Source organism: Triturus cristatus, chromosome 8, assembly GCF_964204655.1.
Source record: "Triturus cristatus chromosome 8, aTriCri1.1, whole genome shotgun sequence".
Taxonomy (NCBI): Eukaryota; Metazoa; Chordata; class Amphibia; order Caudata; family Salamandridae; genus Triturus; species Triturus cristatus.
Window position 1 is genome coordinate 305256616 of NC_140591.1, and position 25625 is coordinate 305282240.

The 25625-nt window shown below is 47.6% G+C and overlaps 1 protein-coding gene across 3 annotated transcripts in view; it reads right to left on the reverse strand.

The window, feature by feature from the left end:
• The window catches only part of SKA3 (spindle and kinetochore associated complex subunit 3), a 637733-nt gene that overhangs the window by 516023 nt on the left and 96085 nt on the right, over positions 1–25625 (reverse strand). The gene's annotated exons all lie outside the window — the stretch shown is intronic.

The window sequence follows — 25625 nt, forward strand, 5'->3', positions numbered from 1 at the left end:
CAGACATTTGCATTCAGTCATCAAACCGATTAACAAAACCAAGTGAGATTTTAATTACAAACATTACTTTAAAGTTGGTGCTGCACTATGGGCTAACCCTTTTTACCACTGGTTATCCGGTGGATCTTTTCTTCACCCACTGAGAAGTAAAGGGAGTTAGCACTGAATCAATTTCAATTAACATTGCAACCCATGGGAGGAGCCTAGCGCGCAACCAAGATGGCCGCGTAGGCTTGTGGCTCCCGGGGGCCTCCGCAACCTCCCACGTCTATCCTGTCATAATCCTGGTTTTCTAGACGGGCTTTTGTCTATGATCTTGCGCTAGGGTGCCACTCGTTTTCCAAATCGAAATCGGACTCCGGGAACCGGACTGGTGGCGATCTGAAGTTTGCGGCCTTCTCCGGCCTTGGTCCCGTACTCGAGTTGGTGAGGTGCGCGGGCGCGAAGTGAACAACAGCGGCATGCCAGTCTGGGCCTGCCCCGGACCCCGTGCTTTCACTTTCGGTTTCGAGTTGATCTGCAGAAACTGACGTCGGGACTTCGGGTAAGCAGCGCCGAGGACGGAGTGCATTGCCTGATTCTCGAACTGTAAACGGGCCTATTTCAGTTGGTGGCCCGGATCTCCTGCAGTGGTCGCCTGGCCTTCCTCCGGGTGCTGGAGGGTGCTGACCTTGGTGGTCGCTGATGATGGCGGCGAGAGTGGACGGCGACAAGCTGAAACCCAAGTCTACCCGGAGGGGAGCTTATACCCAGGCCAACAACATGGACCGCTATGCGCAGCCAAAGGGATCCCCTAGTGGATCACATAAATCGCCTGAGCGGCCCAAGGAGGCCCCGGGCGCATCGTCCGAATTGACTCTGCTGGATGTCATGGGGGCCATTGAGGAGATGAAGGCGACTGTGAACCAGCAATTTGATACCCTGGCTAATAAATTGGACTCGGTGTTGATTGATGTGAATTTGGTCAGAGCGGACCTGTCCAAAACAAATGACCGGGTCGACTCATTGACTCAAGCCTAACTGTGGATGTGGCCGCTTTACAGACGGAGGTGCGAAGGTTGCGGCTCGCCAGTGACCTGACTGATCGTCGCCTTGAGGATTCCAAAAGCAGGGCCAGGCGGAATAATGTCCGTATTATTGGGGTGCCCGAACGATCGGAGGAGTCTGCTGCGGATCTTTTTGTGGAGGATCTAGTGGTGACTCATCTAGCACCCAAGGGACTGAGCAAGTTCTTCGCTGTGGAACGGGCCCACAGGATTCCGGGTGGTGCGCCCAAGGTGGGTGCTCTCCCGCGGCCTATCATTGCACGACTTTTTAATTTTCGGGATAGAGATGCTATCCTACAGGCATCGAGGGTGGCTGGGCCATTAAAGTTTGAGAACTCTAATGTTAGCTTTTACCCAGACTTCACGCAAGCGGTTCAAAAGCAACGGTTGGGTTTTTTGGCCATCAAACGGCGCTTGAGGGACATGGAGCTGAAATATGCGATGCTATTCCCGGCTAGGCTGCGGGTTGAGTTAGAGGGTCGCTCGCATTTCTTTGACCGGTCGGAGGCGGTTGGAGAATGGCTGGATGCCCTACCTAGGGGTCGAGGTCGGGAAGGTCGGATGGCGGAAAACGGAGAGTGCTCGACGGAGTAGGAATAGAACTGGGATCCTGGCTATGGACCGGACTGGTAACGTTTTGCACCTGTGGCTGCACTGGACTCCAGTTTGTAACACTTTGCCCTTTGGTATTTGGAGGTTGCGGGGGGCTTGCTGGGGCCCTTTCCTCCTTCTGGGGTTTTTTTTTTGTCTTCTTTGTAGTGAGTTTCATATTGGGGCGACAGGCACACTGCACGTTGGGGGGGCTGTTTGGGCTCACGCAGGGGTGCAGGGAGGGGGGAGTTTTGTTGGGGTTGATGGGGTGGGGTTGGGGTTTGTTTGTTTGCATCACAAGGCGGGGTAATGTTTTCTGTTGTGTTATTATGATTGTGCTCTCCGGGAGGGGGATATTTTGTGCTGGGGGGGATGGGGGGTAAGGGGTTGAGACTTCTTTCATGGAATGTGAATGGGCTGGGGGACAGGATAAAGCGGGGGGTGGTCCTGCAGTTCTTGAAACGTATTTCGCCTGACATTGTGTTTCTGCAGGAGACGCACCTCATAGGGAACTCTTTCCATGCCATGAACAGGCGAGGATATCGCCTTCTGGCCCATTCTGGTTTCACCTCTGGCTCGAGGGGAGTGGGCATTTTAGTTAGGACCTCTCTCCCGTTGGAGGTGGATGAGGTGCTTCACGACGACAGAGGGCGCTACACTGCGCTGGTGGGGAGATGGGAGGGTAAGTTGATTTCGCTGGTTGCTGTCTGCGTGCCGCCGGGCCTGCAGACGGCCACCTTTGCTGATTTGGGGCGCCTGCTACTTGGGCTTCCGGGGGGGGTTTTGGTCTTGGGGGGGATTTTAACGCAGTGGTTTCCGGAGTTGACGATCGACACCCCCCTAGGGACCTCCCTCGGGCCCAGAACTGGCTGGGGGGCTTTCTGGATACCCTGGGACTGATAGATTGTTGGCGGTTGAAACACCCTGGACAAGCACAATATACTTTCCACTCCGGGGCCCACGGTAGTCTTTCGAGGCTTGACTATATGCTAGTGCCTGCGGCCCAAGCTGGGATGATTGGGGAGATGCGACACTTGGCCCGCGGTATTTCTGATCACTCCCCTCTTTTGCTACACTTAGATATCGCCATGGGGGCGGTGGGGAGGGTGGCGCCGATCAACCCCTGGTACCTACGAAACCCCACGATCCGTGCAGACCTGGTTAGGTCCCTGGAACACTATTTTAACGACAACGTGGGGTCGGTGTCTTCCGCCATCTCCCTTTGGGAGGCCTTTAAGACGGTGCTCCGGGGCCAGGCCCTGTCTCTCATCTCCCATACCAAAAAATGCGAGGCGAAAGAGGTGGTTCGACTAGAAAATGAGATCACCGAGTTAGAGATCGATTTGGAGCAAGGTGTTACGGATGACAGACTGCATGTGCTGGGGCTTAAACAGGCCGACTACAAGGCGCTGGTTACTGAATCTGCTAAGAGTATGAGCAGGGAGCAACAGGGGCGTTTGTACGATATGGGTGATAAGGCGGGGAAGTTGATTGCCTGGTTGGATAAGAAGGAGAGAGCGAGTTGAGTGGTGCCGGTTGTTGAGAGGGTGGATGGTGTGTGTGTGACGGACCCCGGTGATATTGTTGATTGCTTTGCGGAGTATTTTCACGGGGTTTACTCTCCGGTCTCTGAACGATCGGAGGAAGACTCTCGCCTGCTGCTTAAAGACATTGCTTTGCCATCTCTATCTGATGAGGATAAATTATTGATGGACGCTGCCCCGTCGCCGGATGAGATTGCTTTGGCCATTCGCTCTATTGCTTCTGGCAAGGCCATGGGTCCTAATGGCCTTCCCATCGAATTATATAAGTTGCACCCAGATAAGATTGCGCCGTATCTCCGGGACATGTTCCTCGAGGCACAGGCGGCGGGCTCCCTCCCCCCTGACCAACGTCTTGCTACTATTGTTGTTATCCATAAGGAAGGGAAGCCGCGGGATCGGTGTACTTCTTACAGGCCTATCTCTTTGTTGAACGCGGAGCCCAAAATCCTTGCCAAGGTACTGGCCAATCGCCTGATCCGGGTCGTGGGCGACCTGATCCATCAGGATCAATCCGGTTTTATACCCCACCGCAATACCGCTTTGAACCTGCGGCGACTGCATGGCGTCCTCGCTAGAGCGCCATTCATGCGTGAGCCGGCCATTTTGGCGTCCCTGGACGCTACCATGGCGTTTGACACCTTGGAATGGCCGTATATTTGGGCAGCATTGGCGAAGTTTGGGTTCGGCCCGGGGTTCATCAGTTGGGTGAAATTGCTTTATGATAACCCACTGGCACAGGTGGTGGTCAACGGACGGGTGTCGGCTCCTTTTGCTTTGGGTAGGGGCACGCGACAGGGATGTCCGTTGTCGCCTCTTCTCTTTGCGCTTTGTTTGGGGCCCCTTGCGGAGTGGCTGCGGTGGCACCCTTCGATGCGTGGCCTTAGATGGACGCCGGAGTACGAGGATCGTGTCTCCCTATATGCGGACGATATCCTCTTGTATCTTGCATCTCCGCGCAAATCGCTCATTGTATTGGTGGATGTGTTGAGCTCCTTTGGTCGCAACTCCGGATTGGTCATTAACTGGGCTAAGTCTTGTGTGTATGTTCTCTCCGGGGAGGCCCCCCCCCTTCCGCGGGGGTGCCCTATCCAGGTTGCGCAGTCGGGGTTTAAGTATTTGGGAATCTTTATAACCCTAGACCCGGTGGCCCGGTATGAGCGGAATCTTCTCCCCCCCCTTCAGCACCTAAGGGCGGATGTGGCGGGTTGGTGGCGGCTGCCGCTCTCGCCGCTCGGCCGGGCGGCGTTGTTCAAAATGATGTCGCTGCCACGCTTTTTGTACGCCCTACAGAACACTGTGGACGTAGTGCCGGCCCGCTATTTTCGGGAGGTGGAGTGTCTTCAGCGTCGATTGTTTTGGGATGGGCGGCCGCGGATCGCTCTTGCCAAACTAACCCTACCGTGGTACGATGGGGGGGTCGCTCTCCCTGATATTAAACGATATTATTGGGCCTCCCAGTTGGCTGCTGTCAATCACGGGATGTATGGGCCTGCTTTGAACCCGGCTTTTGAGATGGACAAATTGTTATTGCCAAGCGGGGGATTATAATCGAGCACTATACTCGGGGTCCCTTGATGCGCGATTGACAGGCCCGACGCGGGTCGCGGTGCAGGTGTGGCATGCAGCCAATGCGGCGATGGGGTGGAGGGATCGCTTGACTCGGGCAACGCCATTGTATGCTTCCCGGCATTTGGGTTATCTGTGTACTACGAAAGGCTTTGAGAAATGGGATATGATTGGTATCAGCAAGGTAGGGGATCTCTGGACGAAAGGGAAATTTAAGACGTTCGACATGCTGAAAACCGAATATCAGTTGAACGATAGGGAATACTTTCGGTACGCTCAGGTTCATCACGCTTTGTGTTCCGTATTCCCGGACGTTGCGGCTATTCCGGAGTCCTCCCCGTTGGAAGATAGAGTATTGGACGGCTATGTGCCGGATAGCACCATTTCGCTGATTTATAAGAAGCTTATCAATGATCGAATGGGTTTGCTGACCTCATTGCGAGAGACATGGACTGCCGACGGCTTGGAACTTGACGACGAGGATTGGGTGTCAGCGGTGGCCTCCCCGAAAGAGGTGGCTATCCCGGCCCGCTTGCGTTTCGTCCAGCTTAAGATACTTCATAGAGTGTACGTCACGGGGCCTGGTTTGATGCGTATGGGGTATTCGGTGGATGGTCTGTGTAAGCGAGGCTGTGGACTACTGGGGACTTTCCTCCATATCCTGTGGGAGTGTCCGGAAGTGACTCGGTTTTGGTGTAGAGTGCATGCGGTGTAAGAAGAAGTCACGCATGTTGCCTTGTTGCCAGAGGCACGGAGATGTTTGCTGAATGTCTTGGAGCCGACTGATTACAATGTGATGCAGACGCAGTGGGTGACTCTGGGCTATATGGTAGCGAAGCGTGACATTGCACAACTGTGGGGCTCCCAGAGGCCACCAACGGTTTCAGCGTGGAAGGAACACATGGACTGGTGTATGTTCAGAGAGAAAACGGTGTATGTGGCGAGAGGCAAGCCTGGGAAGTGGATTAAGGTGTGGGGTCCCTGGAACTCCTATCGTGGAGGTATTTGCGCCCCACCCCAGACGCGAGAGATGGATGCTGCTCTGTCTCCCTAGCCCGCGCATTCCTCTATGCTCCTGCGACATGTGCATTTGGTTTCTTCTGCCTGCCCCCCCCCCTCTTTCTCCCTGGGTTTGTTTACCCCTTCGATACGGGGAGCACATGTTACTACTATTGACCTCCTCTGCCTTGTGTGTGTGATGTTTTTCGTTTTCTTTAAAAATATGAAACCTTTCTTTGTTTGTCTATGGACTGCGGCTGCGGCTGGCTGAGTTGATTAGCACTCCAGTAGCTCTCTTATTGCTTCACCGATGTGGCTGTTAAGATGTGTCTATGCTTATAGTGTGCATTAGCGGCCGGCCTGTTGGTTGTAGGCCCATACTTGTATGTCTCTGAAACTGTAATAAAGGTTTTTCAAAAAAAAAAAAAAAAAAAACATTGCAACCCATATAGCCACACAATAAGGACCAGAAATCAGTGACTATAGTTAAGATTTACAACAAGTTAGAAGTCAGGTCAAAGTAAACAAATCTCAGTACCATGCTATAAAGATATAGAATAACCAATGGAAAACCCATAGAAGTTTGGAAGTACCAATAGGAGGCAAACAAGAACATCAATCAATCAGGGTTTTGTAAAGCACACTACTCACCCGTTAGGGTCTCAAGGCGATGAGGGGAGGGTGAGAGCAGTTCTGTTGGTGTCATTCGAAGAGCCAGGTCTTGAGATCTTTCCTGAATTGGTGCTGTGTCGGGCTTCGCTGGTGGTAAAGAGAGAGATCGCTCCAAGTCTTGGCTGCGAGGTAGGAGAAGGACCTGACACCCGATCTGGTCCTGTAGAAGTGTGGGACAGTGGCTAGGGAGAGGCTGGCTGAGCAAAGGTTTCTGTTGGGGGCATGGAAGGAGAGGCGATCATTGAGGTATTGAGGTACGATGTTGTGGAGGGCCTTGTAGGCATGCGTGAGCAGCTTAAAGTTATTCTTCTTTTGACAGGAAGCCAGTAGAGGTCACGGAGGGGTTAGGTGATGTGGTTGTGCCATGGGATATTGAGGATTAGTCTGGCTGCGGTGTTCTGGGCGGTCTGGAGTTTGCAGAGGAGTATTTTGTTCATTCCGGCATAGAGGGCATTGCCGTAGTCCAGTCTGCTGGTGATGAGGGCGTGATTTATCCTTTTCCTGGCATCGGAGGGTATCCACTTGAATGTTTTACATAGTATGTGGAGGGTGTTGAAGCATGCGGAAGAGACTGCGTTGATCCGACGATTCACAGTGAGCGATGAGTCCAGTATGATAGAGGTTACATGCATGGTCTGTCGGAATAGGTGGGTTCCGAGGGTGGGAGGCCACCTGGTGTCCTTCCATGTGGAAAGGTGGAGCCGAGGACGAGGACTTCTGTTTTCTCTGAGTTAAGTATCAGGAAGCTGCTTTTCATCCAGGTGGCGATGGCTTTCATCCCTTCTTGAAAGTTGTGCCTGGTGATGTCGGGTTCCTTAGTAAGGGGGGATGGGGGGGGGGGGGGGGAGGATGAGCTGGGTGTCATCGGCGTAGGAAAGGATGTTGAGCCTGTGGTTTCTGACGATGGTTGCGAGGGGGGCCATGTAGACGTTGAAGAGGGTGAGGCTGAGGGAGCATCCTTGGGGTACTCTGCATCTGATCTCTGGCGTTTCTGAGAGGAAGGGTGGGAGTTTTATTCTTAGTGTTCTGCCCATTAGATATGAGCGCAACCAGTCTAGGGCATTTCCCTGGATGCTGGCATCGTGGAGTCTGGTGGCTAGTGTGCGGTGGGAGACGGTGTTTGGCCTTGGTTGAGGAGGGCACGGATGCAGTCTGTGGTGGTGAGGAGGGCAGTCTCGGTTCTGTGGATGGTGCGGAATCCGGATTGAGAGGTGTCTAGGATGTTGTTGGCTTCGATGAAGCGTGCTAGCTGGATGTTGATGGCCTTTTCGATGACCTTGGCTGCAAAACAAAGCAGTGAGATGGCTCTGAAATTTTTGAGGTCCGTCAGGTCTACGGAGGGTTTCTTTAGGAGGGGGTTGACTTCAGCGTGCTGCCAGTTGTCGGGTAAAGTGGCGGTTTCGAGAGAGCAGTTGATGGTTCGACACAGCTCTGGTGCAATGGCTGTGGCAGCCCTGTGGAAGATGTGTGGGGGACAGGGGTCTGAAGGTGCTCTTCATAGTCTTTAGGGTTTCTTCTGTCATGAGTGGGGTCCAGGTAAGTAGGATCTGTTGGGTGGCGTCGCTGGGGGTGTGGGTTGGGGTGCTGCAGATGTCTTGGTCATAGAAGTTTTCGTAGAGCGTCTTGATCTTGCGGTGAAAGAAAGAATTGCGTCTGTTGCAGAGGTCTTGGGAGGGAGGGACGTCAGTTGTTTGGCTGTTGTGTTTGGCAAATTCCTGTATGATGTTGAAGAGATCCTTGGAGTTGGGGGCCTTGGAGAGAAATCTGCTTTGAAGGAAGTTCTTCTTTGTGGATTTGATGAGATGGTGGTGAGCCGTGGTGGCTGTTTTTTTAGGCGGAGCGTGCTTCTGGGGTTTTGCTGTTTCTCCACGTCTTTTCCAGTTGTCGGCAGGATCACTTGGTTTCTTGCAGCGCCATGGTGAACCAGTTTGCTTTCTTGTTGTGTCATCTCATGGTGTTCAGGAGGGGGGCGAGTGTGTTTGCGCAGTTGGCTATCCATTGGTGGAGTTTGCTTGCCGTGTTGTTGGCATCTGTCGTTATTGGGGGTCGAGTGCAGGTGAGGGCGGAGGTGTGGTGTTCTACAGAGACTTTGTTCCAGATTTTGCATGGGAGACGGCGCGTGCCTGTGTATGGTGGGTTTAGTGAAGGCGAAAGGGATGCACTGGTGGGCAGTTCAGAGCAGTTCCATGGTGTGGCTGAAGAAAATGCTGTTCCCTCCTGCAAAGGCGGGGTCAAGTGTGTGTCCCGCTGTGTGGGTGGGGGCAGAGGCAAGTTGTTTCAGTCCCATGTAGTTAAGGTTCCCTAGTAGGGCAGTGGTGTTGGGTTTGCTATGGTTGTCCAAGTGGAAATTCAGGTCTCCAAGTAGTATGTAGTCTGTGGAGGCGAGAGCGTGGGGTGCGAAGAGGTTGGCGATGATGTTGGTGAACAGGTTGAGGGGGCCAGGCGGTCTATAGGCGAGTGTACAGAGGAGAATCGTTCTGGGATTGGTCTGGCAGCGGAAGTGGATGTGTTTCATGGGAGGGGGCGAGGAGTCATACGAGTCGGTGGTTGTCAGTTGGAGGGAGCTTTTGTGGATGATGGCGAGGCCACCTCCTGGGCGGTTGGGGTGGTCTTTTCTCAGGATCTTGTATCAGTCGGGGATGGTGGTTGTGCTGTTGGGTGCAAAGCTAGCATTTGTCCTGATCTCTGCGAGGAAGGCGACATCGGGCATATGAGTGTTGAGGAGGTCCCAGATTTCTACAGCATGTCTGTGCAGGGAGTGTACGTTGAGGAGGATGCAGTTCAGCGGTTTGGGAGCGTTGGCATTTGGTCGGCTGGTGGGTACTGCTGGGGTCCAGAGGTGAAGGTGCGGTGGCAGTGATGGCAGGAGAATGGGCCTTGGGTTTTGTTCGATGTCGAGAGCTGGTAGTTGTTGTTGCTACTTCCAGGGTTGAGATCGTGGAGGGTGCTGGGATCATAACAGCGGAGGGGGGGGGGGGGGGGGGGGGAAGAGGGGTCAGTGGACCAGGGTCCCTGACGCTGGTCATGGTCAGGTTGTGGACGAGCGCAGATGGGCTTGCTTTCGGCGTGCGTCCGCTGTCACAGCAATACATAAGATCGATAACAGAATTTGGTGCTCAGAGAAAAGATTCAGTCTCTCTTCTATATATGAGTGAAGTCAAATATTATCTAAGTTAAAGTCCAAACTAAGAGGATGGTTTAAGACCTGGCAGGATCTCAAAAATCAGGGAACCGGAGAAAAATAGGAAAATGCGGGGAACTGTGATACGGCATAGGAAGGTGTCAGCATTTCAGAAGCTCGGTCAAGAGCCTTCTTGGGTCAGAGAAATGAGTGCTAGCCTAAGCCACACTCTGCAAAAGTCAAAGGAAAGCATAGAGGCCTAAACCTCTCAAAGTCCAAAGGAAAGTGGCTGTAACATCAGACAGTTTGAACTCCAGTTATTTGCACCAGAATCTCATCACATCAGGGTCTCCATCGTCCTTTCCATTCTCATGTAGTAAGTTGATACATCGACATTTTCTCCCAGGCCAGACATGGGAATGGTACTGTCCATTGTCACCTATGAGACTTTGCAACACTAATAAATGGAAACTTTCAGCTGAGGCCCAGGCTCTCCATGTTATTTGTCAATGTCTTCTTCTCGGACTCGCTCTCTATCACTAATACAGTGTTGTAGCTATTCTTAAACTAACAAAACAAGGAAAGTCATGTAAGCAGAAATCGAAACCAGCATTTATGAAGAAGGAAATACAGGCCAAGTTAGAGCTACTTAAAGTATTACATCAATGGTGCACATTTAATATGCACGTGCGCATTTAAACACAAATTAATAAAACTGTCAGTACATTGAATTCATGTTAAGGTTCATAAAGGTAAAATCATTTTGAGGATATGTTTCTCAATGGAACTAAGAACTACTTATGTTTAAAAAAAATGTTTAATGAAAAATCCAGTCTGAAAATGCATAAACACCTCTGTAATAACACAGTAATACTTCAATGCAGTCACCTGTGAAACCAACATATCAATCATGATAAGAACATTCAACATATCCAAAAATATCAAACAAAAATACATACAGCCACGTCTTACATCAAGAGACAATGTTTCAAATCTATTTTCTTAATTAGATATAAATATCAACCAGTCATATAATCAATCATAGCCCTCCAAACATAGAGGCCAGCTTTCGCTTCCTTGGCCCTTTAATAGAATACAAAGTGAACTTCAAGTATTACAAAACTTGGCACGCCACATCTCGAATGGTGGTGCCTCCGGCTGCAGCCAAGAGAATGCAATACATAAACGTGCTACTGCCGTAGCAAATAAAATTAGATAACGAAATGTATGCATTGGCATTCCTTGACATATGTCCTCCCCAATCCCTAACAACATCATAGAAACCGAAATTTTTATAGAGACTCTGGCGACTTCGGACAGAAACATTTCTATATATACCAACAGAGATGCTAAATTGGGGCACAAATAATATATATGGAGGTTATCGGCACTACACTGGAAACATTTCCCAGCATTTTCACCCCCCCATTTCAACATCTTGGCGGGGGTGTGATATACGTTGAATATCGTTTTATAATGCTGAGTTTTTAAATTAGGTACCAGGAGAATTTTCCCTGCAATATCAATCGACTCCACTAGAGAGACCGAGTGATCTCCAAGCCAATTCTCCCATTTAGAATTATACTTCCCTAGATCATCCATCCTTGCCGCTAACAATATTTTATAAAGAGATACGATTTTTTCCTGACGCCATGGAGGTTTCTCAGTTTGCGCTTTGATGCAGGAGTCGCTCTGGCGCCTGCACCTCACCACTGGGGCCTACAAGGAGTGAGGTTGGTGGTTGCCCTCGCCTGCATGACTGCCTTGTTCTCCTCAGTCAACGCCCCGGTTCCTGCTTGACCTGCATTGTCTGCTCCAGCGACATTCCACTTTACCCACGCTCCCTCTGCCACCCCCCGTGGGAGCCCCCACCTCTAAACCATCGCTTAAGGCCTCACGTTCACCGCCATCTGTGCAACACCTTGTCTGCCCTGGCCACACTCCCTCCTACGCAGCTTCCAAGACCGCAGTGACCGTACCTAAGGAAGGCGCTGGGGGCCTGCCCGCATGTCTCCCAAGAAGGGATCGACCAGGCCAGCTACTAAGGTATCTGATTTCTTTTCAGCTTCAGACAGGCGCCCAGTCCTGCGCACGGACGACGACGTAACCGCTATGGCTGGAACAAAGGCGGACCTTCTCACCATGTTTAAAGACTTCAAATCGGAGTTGCGTAACGAGCTCGGTCAGGACATTAAATCTTCCATCGAACAATTGAGGTCCGACCTGACTGAACCACACTCAACGAGACATTATTCTCGGGTTAGTGTCTTGTTTTTGTTCTTCTTTTAATTAGGGTAGGAGACCCCCAGAATAAAACTTGCTTACTTCAGGTACTCCTTTCCCTATCTTAATCCACTACACTACTCTACACCATTCTGCCCCAATACTCGCACTTCACCATACGGCATTCGAATATAAAGATCTCCGACAAAGAGCCCCTATTATAGGGAGCCCGTCGGGTATTGCACCGCCGACCCGACGAGTTTTGAATGTATTAAGCTTATAGCCCGAGACTAAGCCAAACTCCTGTGCCAGATATTCGATTTCAGGTAGAGCGACAACAGGATTAGCTGTAACAATCGCAATGTCATCGGCGTAAGCCAAGACACGAAAACAATCCTGCCGCACAATAAAAGGTGCAATCTGGTCACTTCGCTCTAGCATAATTATAAAAGGGTTAATATAGAGCACAAACAGGAGCCGAGAACAGGGACACCGCTGCCACGTACCTCTGGAAATCTGGATTGCCCAGAGGTACAGCCCAGTGAGCATACCTTGGCACTAGGAGATTGATATAAAACCTGAAGAGCCTGAATATAGTCCTGGCAACAACCCATTTGATGTAGAACCTCCCACAGGAATTCCCATGCCACACGATCGAACGCCTTTTTGGCGTCGAGCAAGATCAATCTTAAATCCCTGGACTCCACATGGGCGATGTCAAATAAAGTCACTACTCTGCTGATGTGATTCACTGTCCCCCTTCCGGGTATAAAACCGTGTTGTCTTAAAGAAACCAAGGGGGTGATGACTTTCGCGAGCCGATTCGCAAGCTGCCTGGAAAGTCACAAGCATATCAGTTTTAAGATCCTGAAAAAAAAAAAAGTCTTGTAGGACTCCAAAGGAAGCTTATCCGGTCCTGAGGCTTTTCCGATTGCCAAACTACTAGTTCTAGTTCATCGATAGTAATGGGGCTATCTAACATCTCAGCTTTCTTCCGATCCACCCGTTCCCATAATGAGCAAGGAAGCCCTAGATCTATAAAATTACGTCCCCCATCTTGTTCTGTGTAAAGTTCTGTATAAAAGTCATACCATGCCACTTGATGCCTGAGGCTTGAGCCGGGCAGATGCTTTTACTTGTTTCTTAAATATTCTTGTGTGATATTACTCCCTCTGTGTCCTACCCCCCCCTGCACAGCGCGCGGATTTATCGCAGCGCGTGTCTCCACCAATTGAGGGTGGAGGCATAGATTTGTTTAATATTTTAAAAATTACCTCCTGCACCCCCCCGAATTCCGCGCTGCACGGACAGCACCTCAGCCTCCCCCCAGAGCAACCGGCCAGTTCAGGGCGGTCTTGCCGGGACACGGAAGGAATACGGCGGCGGCCATTTTGGGTAGGGCTAGATAGTATATAAATAGACGGCTATGACTCCGCGCAGCGGAAGCGCTCAGCGGGCACGCCGCATTCACGCCGGAGTCAAGCCAGAGTCCAGCCCGTCTGCGCCCGTCCGCGCACAGGCCGGGCACAGGGCCAGGGACCCTGTGAAAAATGTCCATGCATACGCGTCATACCCAGGTGCTATGATAGACAAGATCTGCTTGCCTTACAAACAAAGCCCTGCTGTGGCTCAAATAAACTCGATCCCTCATACTGGGCAGGCCCAGTGAGCTGCCAGGCCTGTCGCCACACTTTTCTGTGGTCCCAAGTTTCGGCCTTCTCAACACCCCAGGATAGCTTTAAAGCAGCCCTAATAAATGCCAGATCTGTACCGAAGCATGCCCAGCATATCCAGGACTTATTGATAGATGACAATTTAGATTGTCTCTTCATTACGGAGACATGGCTTAAACCCTGGTGCACCCCTGATGTGGTTCACACCCTGCCTCCTGGATATGAAATACAAAGAGTAGATAGAGAGAATGAACAATGCGGGGGAGGAGTGGCCATTATATATAGGGACTCCCTCAGCTGCTCGACGATACCACTGCAAGAGCTAACAGATGCAGAAGGGATGGGTTTCATAATTAAAATTAATGATAACTTCTCCTTCTCGGGGGCTTTGATCTATCGCCCACCAGGACCCTGTGCTGGCTTCCTGGGTAACATCGGAGAGGTGCTCAGCCCATTGATACTTAGATATTCTAATTTCACTCTGATGGGTGACATAAACATCCACCTAGAGTCCACAACCGATGCACCTGCTGCCTCCTATCGGGAAACCATGGAGGTTTTGGGCCTCACTATTCGAGACACCCTAGCCACCCATGAGGCAGGGCATACAATAGACTGCATTGCCACTAACCTAGACACTTTGACAACTAACCCCCTTAGACCCCAAATTTGGACTGACCATATGCTGATTCCTTTTATGCTTCCCCTTATGTCCTACCGAGAAAACGATCATAAAAAGGAACACAGCAAGGTCACAAGGGATGAATGGAAAACGATACTGTCCCACCCAGAACTTATAACTATAGCCAGGAACTGTAGACCCCAGCTGGTAGTACCTGTAAATCCCATCAGTTTCAGAACATGGATGAATGATCTGAAAGGTACAGTTGGGCAGGGAAAAAACAGAACGAGGCAGGGTAGAAAGAAAACATCTGCACCCTGGTTCGATCGAGATCTCAAAGATAAACAAGGGGAGCTTAGAAGAGCTGAACGAAGCTGGCGGAAATACTACTCTAGCCTAGAACGTAGCAAATACAAAAGGATAAAAAATGCCTATCATGCGCTAATTAAACAGGCTAAAAAAAGGTACTTCTCGTTGGCAATAGAAACAGCCAGCAGCAAACAAAAGGAAATATTTAAAATTGTAAACGGCTTTAATAAGCCTAAATGTTTAGCGCAGGATATCCCGCCCTCGCAGGCACTCTGTGACAAGATCGCAGATTTCTTTGAGGGAAAAGTACAGGGGCTGACGAAGGACTTCGATGTCCCTATATTAGAGCCAAGAACAGAGGATGATATAGTGAGGCAAGGAGCCACGCAGTTGACAACTTTCCTTCCAGTTAGCCTGGAGGATACCAAAAGAGGAATTCTGGCAACAAAATCCGGATCCCCCTTCGATCCATGCCCAGTTAGACTTTTACACCTCATTGTGGACATTGCCAATCCAATAATAAATGCCATTGTCAACACCTCACTGTCCACAGCCAAAGTCCCCCCAGAGTGGAAACTGGCAGCGGTGAAACCACTGCAAAAAAAACAACTCCCTGACCCCACCACATTGTCGAACCTACGACCCATCTCACTACTTCCGGCTCTGTGCAAAGTCACAGAGTCAATTGTAAATAAACAACTTACTCGTTTCTTGGAAGATAGTGATGTATGGCACCCCAACCAGGCAGGTTTCAGGGCCCAACATTCCACCGAATCGGCCCTCCTGTTCACTACAGAAACTATCCGCTCAGCCCTAGACCAAGGCAAGAAGGCCGTCCTGATTTTATTAGACCTATCTGCGGCCTTCGACACGGTCTCACATGCCATCCTATTAGACCGGTTAATAACATCTGGTGTCACAGGGACAGTGCTTGAGTGGATAAGAAACTTTTTAAGTGACAGGAGGCAAGTGGTGACCCTGGGGGAATTCTGCTCCAGTGAAAAAGCGCTGTTGACGGGAGTTCCGCAGGGTTCGAGCCTGAGCCCGACCCTGTTTAATGTTTATACTGCACCCCTGATAAAACTGATATCGTCATTTGGCATAGACGCTATAGCCTATGCCGATGACACACAACTTATCCTGGTAATGGATAAGGATAACCAAGCCTGGGAGGATAAGCTCAAAGGTTGCCTAACGGCCACCTTTGAATGGATGCGCCTAAATCACCTGAAATGCAACACAGGTAAAACAGAGATCATGCCTATAGGCCCAAAAAAAGAGTTCACCCCACGATTATGGTGGCCAGAAAAAGCTGAAATACCACCTCATACAACCAACTCGGCCCGTAATCTGGGGGTGCATTTTGACTCTCACCTGTCTTTTAGACAACAAGCAGCTAGAGTGGCAGGCATGTGCTTTGGGGTAATAAAGGGACTGAGAAAGTTCTTTGATCTTTTTCCCCTTGAAGCAAGGAAAACAGTTACGGTTGCACTTGTAACATCGCGCATCGATTACTGCAACAGCCTCTATGCTGGTACAAATAAAGTTGTCACACACAAACTTCAGATGGTGCAACATGCAGCAGCGAGGCTGGTTCTAAAATGGCCGAAAAGATCATCTGCAACCAAAGCCCTCAAGGCATTACATTGGCTGCCCATTACAAAAAGGGTTTTGTTTAAAGTACTGTTAATTACTTTTAGAGCTGTTCACAACCTAGGCCCGTCCTATCTGAGGAAAAAATTCAGCAGATACTGTCCAACCAGAGCACTGCGTTCTTCAACGGCCAACCTGCTTACCGTCCCGAGTTTCAGACTCAAAACTCGAGGGGGCAAATCCCTGGCGGTACTGGGAGCAAAAGCATGGAATACTCTTCCCCCCCAGTTGAGATTACTGGATAAAGAAATAGACTTCCGTAAACATCTAAAAACCTGGATCTTTAATCTCCAAGATATAACTGCCAGAAGCCTAGTGTAATTCGGGTTCTCGGTCAAGTAAGCATAGGGACTACCTAACATCTGGTGGTCCTTTCTGGGCGCCTAGATGCTCCTTGGAGCGATTGCCGCGCGATACAAATTGGCACTTACATTACATTACATTACATACAAGACCTTAAGAATCTCTTAAGGGTCGTGTACCATATTTCCCAGAGCATTCTTCATACCATTAATTCTCTGCATGGCCTCCTTTGCACGTAACTTCTGGGCTAGACAACATCCTGCAGCCTCCCCATATTCATCTATTTTTATAGGTTTGATATTTTAACGCGATTTCTTTACTCCATAGTAAATTTATATTAGCCTTACATCTAGCCAAGGCCCTGGCTCTCCATGTTCCTGGTCAAGGTCTTCTTCTCAGACTCTCTCTCTCTATCACTAATACAGTGGTGTATCTATTCTTAAAGTAACAAACTAAGGAAAGTCATGTAAGCAGAAATCGAAAACAGCATTTATGAAGAAGGAAATACAGTATTACATTAATGGTGCACATTTAATATGCACGTGCGCATTTAAACACAAATGAATAAAACTGTCAGATCATTAGATTCATGTTAAGGTTCATAAAGGTAAAATCATTTAGAGGATATGTTTCTCAATGGAACTAAGAACTACATTATGAATGCAAAAGTTTAAACATTACTGAACACAATACATAAATCATTTTTGTATCTAAAGTTAAAAAAATGTAATAGCGTGAGGATTGTTTCTATTCAATCACCTAATCAGTAAATGTCATTTAATTAATTGAGGCGCACAACATATATGAATTCTCTAATTCTACATCAAACGCACTTGAATAGTGATTTTAAGTTCAACACTTCGCATTAATATCTTTAGGCCACACAGAAAACATGTGCTAAGTGCCCATTTGTATTGTGTATTTGTGACATGTCAGGGTGGAGCCAAAATTACACTACTCCAATCCCCCTTCTGATGGCGAATCAAGTCATCACATCAAGATAAGCATCTCTTATCAGATGGACAAATCATAATCTAGCTGTTTTAATCATCTTTCTTCTGGATTCCTCCAAAACCTTCATGTCATCATAGTATTTGCTCTGTCTATTTTCTAGTTCTCTGTCAGCTCTCACTCTCTTCAATTGTGCATGTTTGTATACCTTACAGATTACAAACAAGGATAATCCACAAAGAGCAATAATCAGGCGAGATTTCAAGATGCTTCCAACAATTCCACTCCCTAAATAGCCAAACCATCTGCCTGTAGCAGAAAATCCATTCCCTATCGTTTCCCATGCACTTGTTGCTTCTAACCCATTCAAATCTTTCTTTAAGTCAGTAATTTTCTTAAGGTATTTCTTCAAGTCCTTACCTTTGTCAGGAATGCAAGTACAAGATTGTGGAACTTTTAATATCCGAAAGACTCCAGCCTCCGCAAAACCACGAATCTGATCCCTACCATCTCGGTATCTATAACTAAAAATCCTCCAGCTGTACTAGTGGAAAACGTATCAACTACAAAGGAAAGCTTTATATCTTATGTGAATCCAGTGTCACTCCTACAGGTAGTATTATAGCATCAAAGATGTCTCTTACAATTTCACAAGCACCTCTCTTAGTTTTCAAATGTCCTCCTCCCGTTGGGTCATCAAGATGTCCCACATGATAGATTTTTGTAAAAAGGATCCCCATACCATCTTTAAGGTAACCTGCAATAAGCAGGTTTCCGACAAATATAATAAACTACAGGAATAACGGGATCCTCTCCATCGAAATACAATTCCCAATTTCCATGAACTTCTTAAGTATGAATACATTCACTGTTTCACACATAGTTTGTATCGGTCTTGGATTTCGTAATAAATAGGCATAATTTCCCTTTGTGTTGCCATTCTAGAGCTGATGCTGCTAAATTTCCCACTAACCTATGCCTATTTTCCTCATTGGCCCATTGAGGTACATTTGAGTGTTTTGCTGCTCTTGCCAACATAACTCTTGGCTGTCTTCTACTAAATCTATGAATTTCTTCTCTACACTTGTTAAAGAACAAGTTAAATTAGATCTATGCGAATAAGCAGTGCCAAAGGTTATTGTAGGTCTGAAGAAATGTCTATCTCTGAGGTTTTAGCATCAGGCTGACTATTCAGATGCTTCAACACAGGCCCTTCTGAGAAGACTGTGGGCCTGATTTAATTGTTGGCAGAATGTTTACTCCATCACAACAGTGACGGATATCTCGTACGCCAAAATACAAGTCCCATTATATTCTATGGGATTAATATCTCGGCGGAAGGGATATCAGTCACCGTTGTAACGGAGTAAACCGTCCACCAAGACCTAAATTAATACAATAAGCTCAACAATAAACTACAGCATATCAAAATGTCAGGGGAAGACGATTGTAAGTAATACCCTCAACAACTGAGGCAGGCAACTGCATGCACACATAGCAATCCCTAGCATCCACAGTGTCAACATATTCATAAAGCTATTTAGAATAAGCATTCAATTAATAGTCTTCTCTAGATGCATCCACATGCACACCTTTCTCATCTAATAAAGGTAAACTACTGTCAGTAGGGGTTGGGATTTGAGGTGTACTTATAGACCTAAACTCTTCTACATGGGAAGGTGTGGATAAGCTCAACATTACAAGCAAAGCAATCAATACTAATGTCACCACAACAAATACTCCTGCACACAAGCATCTACCAGTATTCGAACTAGGTTCCATGATTTTTCTGAGGTCAGACCGTTTAGGTGAATGAAAACAAAACAGTCCTCTCGATCTGTGGAAATATACCTTTTTAATGGTACACTGGTGCAGGGTCACCCTTTTGTCCACGGGTTCAAAAACCAACAAAGTAGAGATCAGCACTGGAGTAGGATTAAATACCAAGTTTATTAATCACTCATGAGTGGGACCACGTCCACACAGCACTCTCAAGTGCTGGAGGAGGTAGTACACTGGCTTCACAAACCAGAGCCCTTTAATACAGGTTTTGTGCAGTGTAAGCACATGAACAGAAATAGGAAGAGCAAGTTTTGGAAATAGTTTTCAGCAAATAAGGGCAGATGAATAACCACTTGGTCAGCAAAGTGGGAGGGGGAGCAGGAATGCTTAAGGCAGCAGTAAATGATTGACAGTTAACAGGTGTACTGGCAGCTACAAACTCTCAGCACGTACATTGCTTTTAGCTGAGTCAGGAAGTCAACAAAAATAGATAGCACAAGCAGAGTGAAAAGACGAAAGAATTACGAAGGAAACTTAAATGGAGACCACAGCCAAAATGGCTGCAGCTTATGCCAAGTAAAATATTACAGGTTTTCCACAGATCGTTTCCACATATGCAGTCAGCAAAGCAAAAGTTCAAATGTCTTTTCAGCAAAATATGTACAAAAGATCTTATTCAGACTTTCTTAGCCCTATTCAGTGTTCTTCTAAATGACAACCGCACTTTTAGCAGACTTAGGGCTTGGTACCCTTCATAGTAGTCTGGGTAAAATCTAATAAGTCTTTTCTAATAAATGCACAGTTCAAATTCACTAATGGTCACATCCAGGAGAACTTGCCTCAGTCTGTTTAGTGGCAATGCAATTTCAAAGCTCAGTTCAGCCACAAAGTTCAGTTCAAGGAGGCTCAGTTGAATGCGAATTGTAATAGAAAAATGTCCAACATGCTCCCTCCCAGTCATTGACAGCAAGGTATGTCCATTCGGGTGAGGAGTACATCCAATAGGGTACTCTAGCTCTCTCTGATCTCCTCACTGCTGGCCCTTCCTCATCATGGTCACTTAGGCTAGATCCTTTAGTATCTTCTGGGATAGTGCATGGCACATGCATGTCAGGCAAACTGTCTCTCCCACTCTCTTGGCCACTGGTCTCGAGGCACAGCTAACGTTACTCCTGCACTAGGCCCTTCATCAGGGTCTCATTCTGGCACAGTCAACACTACAGGATGAGACCCTTCAGTACCGACTTTAACTATTGACTCTCTCAGAACCCCCTCAGGTCAAAAATGTGCTGTCCCAGCTCCTTGCTGATCCCTAACAGCTTGATTAATCCGGTTCCTGTGTCTCATTGTAACCACCGACACATCAGGGACAGGTGCTGTTCTATCATCAAGGGGACGAGAGACTCTGCGAGTATGGGCGGCATTACCCAGTTATGGAGACCTGCACACATCACAGCTGTTGTAGTGACCAAGTTGACTTGGTAGGGGCCTCACCATCGAGGTTCCAAGCACTACTTGCGAACGTGCTTCTTCACATAACCAAGTCACCGGGAATGAGGTCATGGAACTGCTCCTGTTGAGGTGGGGCTGCAGCCTCTCCAACCTGATGAGACAGCACGCACACATCAGCCAGTCTTGTGCAGTAATCAAGAATCATGTTATCTGTAATGTTCACAAGCGCATTTGCAGGCATAGCTGACAGTCTCATCGCTCGGCCCATGATTATCTCATGAGGAGACAATCCTGTCCTCCTATCCGGAGTCCTGCATAGGCTCACTAACTCAAGAGGCAAAGCATCAGGCCATGTCAAAGATGTCGAGGCACACACTCCAGTCAACCTGGATTTCAAAGTCCCTTTGACCTGTTCCACAATTCCAGAAGCCTCCGGTCGATAACTGCAATGTAGCATCTTTTCGACTTGCAATGTTGCGCAAAACATCTTCAGGACCTTACTATTAAAATTAGGTCTTCGGTCTGACTCCAGAAAAGTTGGGACCCTGAAACGTGGTACTAACTTCCTCAACAACAACTTAGCCACTGTGAGACTATCATTTCTCCTGGTCGGGTAAGCTTCAACCCAACACAAGAAGATGCACACAGTCAATGGGACATATCCCAACCCATTGCACACAGCCATCTTAATGAAGTCCGATTGCATCCTATTGAAGAGGCCTCCTGATCACCCTATGTGACTCAGCGTTACTGCTGTTCTCCTGCCTACATTCTGCTGCTGGCACGCAACACATCTGTGACACAACAATTCAGCCATCAATCTGAATTTGGGATTAAATCAGGTCTGCCTGAACAAGCACACCACGGCATCTCTACTTACATGTGCAGGTCCATGATAATGTCTCGCTATTTAATGGAATAAGCTATCTGGCAACACAGGTCTTCCATCGCCTGAAACCCAAATGTCGGCATCATCTCTTTTGACACAACTTGTTCTAATACAGCCTTGCGGTTCTGACACTTCCTCCAACCTCTTAACTTCCTCCAAGTATCACCTACGGTCAACAGATTACAACTTGTCTTATCCATTATTTTATTTTGGTATTCCCCATTGAAGGGGCAAGCATTTAAGGCGCAATATCTGGCGGTTTCATCCGCATACCTATTGCTCACAGTGACACAAGTCTGTTCCGTTGCGGTGTGCAGTGCACTTCACAACAGCAATCTGGGCAGGTAGCTGTAATGTCTTTAATAAATTGTGTACACTCTCTCCATTGTGGATAGGTGACCCCGAAGAGGTAATAAATCAAAGTTGTGACCATAACGGTCTGTCATGAACAACACCATAGTCATACTCACTCTCAGCTGATCTGAAACACAGCATGCTCTAGCAAGACCAATACATTTGGCCACTGTGCAGAAAACACTATTTGAAGCCAGGAGGCTTCGACCACACCTGAGAGAGTACAGACTGCGTAGGTAGTTCTCAGGTATCCTTCATGATCTTGTAAGCAAGGGCCATCATCAAACCTCGCATAATCTGATTCAAGTAGTGGCGTATCTTGTAAGACAGTCTCGGCTTGGTGCTTAGTTCAGTAACATCAAGACAGTCATGTTCAATTTCACCTTCAACATTTTCATTCCCAGGTACAGGCAAGAGTGGAGTGGCGAAGTAAGCTAAAGAACGATGATGGATTCAACTCAGATCGGTGACTGGGGGTGAGTGCCTGAAAAGTTTCAGTGCTCCTTCCATCATCTCCTTGTGTTAGCTTTACAGGCAAGAGTGTTGCAGGATTAAGAGTAGTATGTCTCCGAAGGGTAACATTTTCCGCAGCAAGTATGACTTAACCATACTTTATAAGGTGGCTTCTGGTAGGATACTGCGTTCTGGTGCAGATTAACAGAATGGGGGGCAAAAACAGTTATTGTATGACCCATAACAATGTTCTTACACTGCTCAATGCTGACACCTGTAGAAGCCACTGCTTTGAGACAGCTGGGCAAAGCAGCAGCTACTGGTTCAAGTGTAGCTGAAAAATATGCAACGGGTCTGCGAGCATTCCCATGCATCTGAGTTAGCATTGAGAGAACACAGCCCTATCTCACACTGCAAAACAAAGCAAAACATTTATTCTAATCAGGCATACCCAGTGCTGGGGCACAACAGACTTTCTCTCATCTCTGAGAAGGCACGCATGCAGATGTCATCCCATGGTACCAGATCAGGTACATCTCTGTTCCTCAGCCTCTGTAAAGGTTTGGCCACCAGAGAAAAGTTGGGGATTCACGGTCAACAGCAGCCCACCATTCCCAAGAACATCCGGACTTCTTTATGGTTAGTTGGTGGATTCCTTTTCAGAATCACTGAGATTCTCTCGTGACACCTTCCTCGCTCCCTTCTCAATGTGATGTCCGAGATACAGCACATTTTTCTGATAGTACTGCAGTTTAGTCAGGTCAGCTAAGTGGTTCAACAGAGCAATTGTGTCTCGTTTGCAAGCCTCCTGTGTGTTTGACGTCACCAACAGGTCGTGAATGTACTGGACCAGGACTGAGTGAGAGGGTATAAACAAAGACTCCAGATTCTTTTTAAGTACTTGGTTGAAAATGGATGGGCTCTCTTTCTACCCTTGTAAGATTTGTCACCATGCCAAAATACGGCTGCGGTACCAAAATGAGAAGAGGAACTGGCTGTCATGTATAGAGTATGGAGGAGGAGGCTTGGCATAAATCAATGACAAAAAACTTCACATGGAATCTGAAATAAAATCAAAGCTGGATTCAGAACAGCAGGACAACAAGGGACAATGATGGTGTCGATCCTTCACAAATGCTGGACACCCTAAACTTGCCATTGGGTTTCTGAAAACACATAATGGGTTACAGGGACTTCCTATAACCTCCTTCCGACTGCCTTGTTGAATCATTGAGTCAATCACAGGAGTAATCCCAGCAATCGTTTCAGATTATATTGAGGGATTCTCAGATACACAGCAATACGTTTCACTGTGATGCGGACTGGTTCAACACCTTTGATGAGCCCTATGTCTTTAACTAAAAATGTCTCAGACTTCAAGTAACACTTAACTCTGAGGGAAAATCATCTTTTGGCAACCTGGGGTAAAGTTAGATCTCTGATTTCTGAGTGAGAAGTAAGTATAAAGGGAACATCTTCATCATGAGTTTGAATTTCGATGTCATTTGGGGTACAGTAAATGGGCAATTCCGCTTGCAAAAAAAAAACAATCTCGTTCAAACAGATTTACAGGACTCAAATCACACACCACAAATCAGTGATTCTTCTTAAATGACCCTATTCTGACAGGTACCGCTTCCGAGGGCAGGCTGGTCATTTTTGTATTTGCAACTCCTCCAAATTACAGTAGAGCGGTTAGCACCAGTATTGATAAAGAATGATCTGTGGTGGCCATTCACCTCACCATCTACGAATAGACCACTCTGGTTTGCCTCCAAGGTTGCGCCAGGTATGCAATCCTCCTCCCCTCTTAGGCACAGTCATTGCGACGGGTCTGAGCTGTAATCCTCATCTGCCTGCATCATAGAGTACTGCTGAGATGTACCCTGATGCACAAAGGGATTAGCGTTTACATTGGGGACCTGATTCATGTTAAATCTGTGAGCATTTAGATGTTGCGGCATTGGGGCTTGTGGAACCTGCATTACCCGAGCTTGGGGCACGTTGAAACTTGGTACTCTCTGCCTCTGTACTTGCTGTGCTTGAATAATATTATTACCTTGAGATTGCACAAATCCACCATTATGAACCTGACTCAGGGTACTAGCATTGAAACAACATTTCCAATTCCAATGCCTCAACTTGCTGCAAACGTGGTAAGGATTTGACTTTTTCAAAGTTGTCACAGCAATACCTGTACACTCGGATCAATTAGAACTCCTCGACCTCAACCTTGTGGTTGAAAGCTATTACCATCTTACAATTCAGGAACTCCCTGTTGATACTCTCCGTGCATGGGACCAGCATTCCCAACAACTGCTGATTTTAACCTCACTGTGCAGCTTTCATCTGTGCCATTATCAACTTCTCTTTCAATTTCTTACATTTAATTTCCAATTCGTCTCTACAGTATTTGACCTCTCAATATTTCATCAACGAGCCAACAAATTAAATGCTTATGCATCAAACTAATCTCAACAATCCATGCACAAACAAGTACACAAAATGTCCCATGTCTTTAGCTTCAATTGCCTCTGTCCCACTATACTGTTTGAATGCCTGCAACCGTTTCTCACAATAGGCAAGTATCATTTCTGAGGACTCTTGTGTTGTTCTGTCAATCTTGACCCAATCAATATCTTTAGGAGCTATTTTGGATTTTAGAACGGTAATCACCTTATTATTTTCCATCACTAATAGTGACGAAGCGCTTGATATAGGCTCTTTCTCTGGCCACTCCACAGCAATTTTGCATTCGACCCACAAGTCAACTTGAACCACAATTTCAAATAAGGTATTCAGATCTATCCACAGAACTTTTGAAAACTGTACAAACTGATCAACCTGTCTGTACCATTCCACTGGATTTTCTCCCAATTTCGGAACGTCATTTGTGAATGATGCAAGATCAGTCCTGCTACAAGGTATGTGGACATAACCTCCATCAGACGCTACTCTCATTGGAAGCATGTGTATAATTTCATTCTCCTCCTCAGTTCCAAACGGAGGCAGCGCTAATCTGACTTTCTTTCGGTTCCTAATGGCCCTAGAGAACAAGGATATCCCCCTCACCCACATGAAGAAAACCCATATAAGGAAATATGGTCTGACCCCAGAAAGGTATAGGCAAAAGCTCAGGGACAGCCAGAAGCTGCCCCAGCAGCCCTGGGTGGATTTTGTGAATTCCTTTTGCAAGGCACTGGATGGCTGAGTGAAGGGCAGTGCAGTAAATGATTACAAAGGGCTGTATGATCTGTTTGCATGACAGCACATGTTCAGTAATTGTTTTCCAGATCTGCATTAACACCTCATTGATAGTATGCTCAGCGGACCCAGGGAGCTTGCTAAGAAGACAAACCACTAAATCAGCACAAGTGTCCAAAAGATGGTACATGGGAGTGACCCCAAGAAGAGTGAGAAGG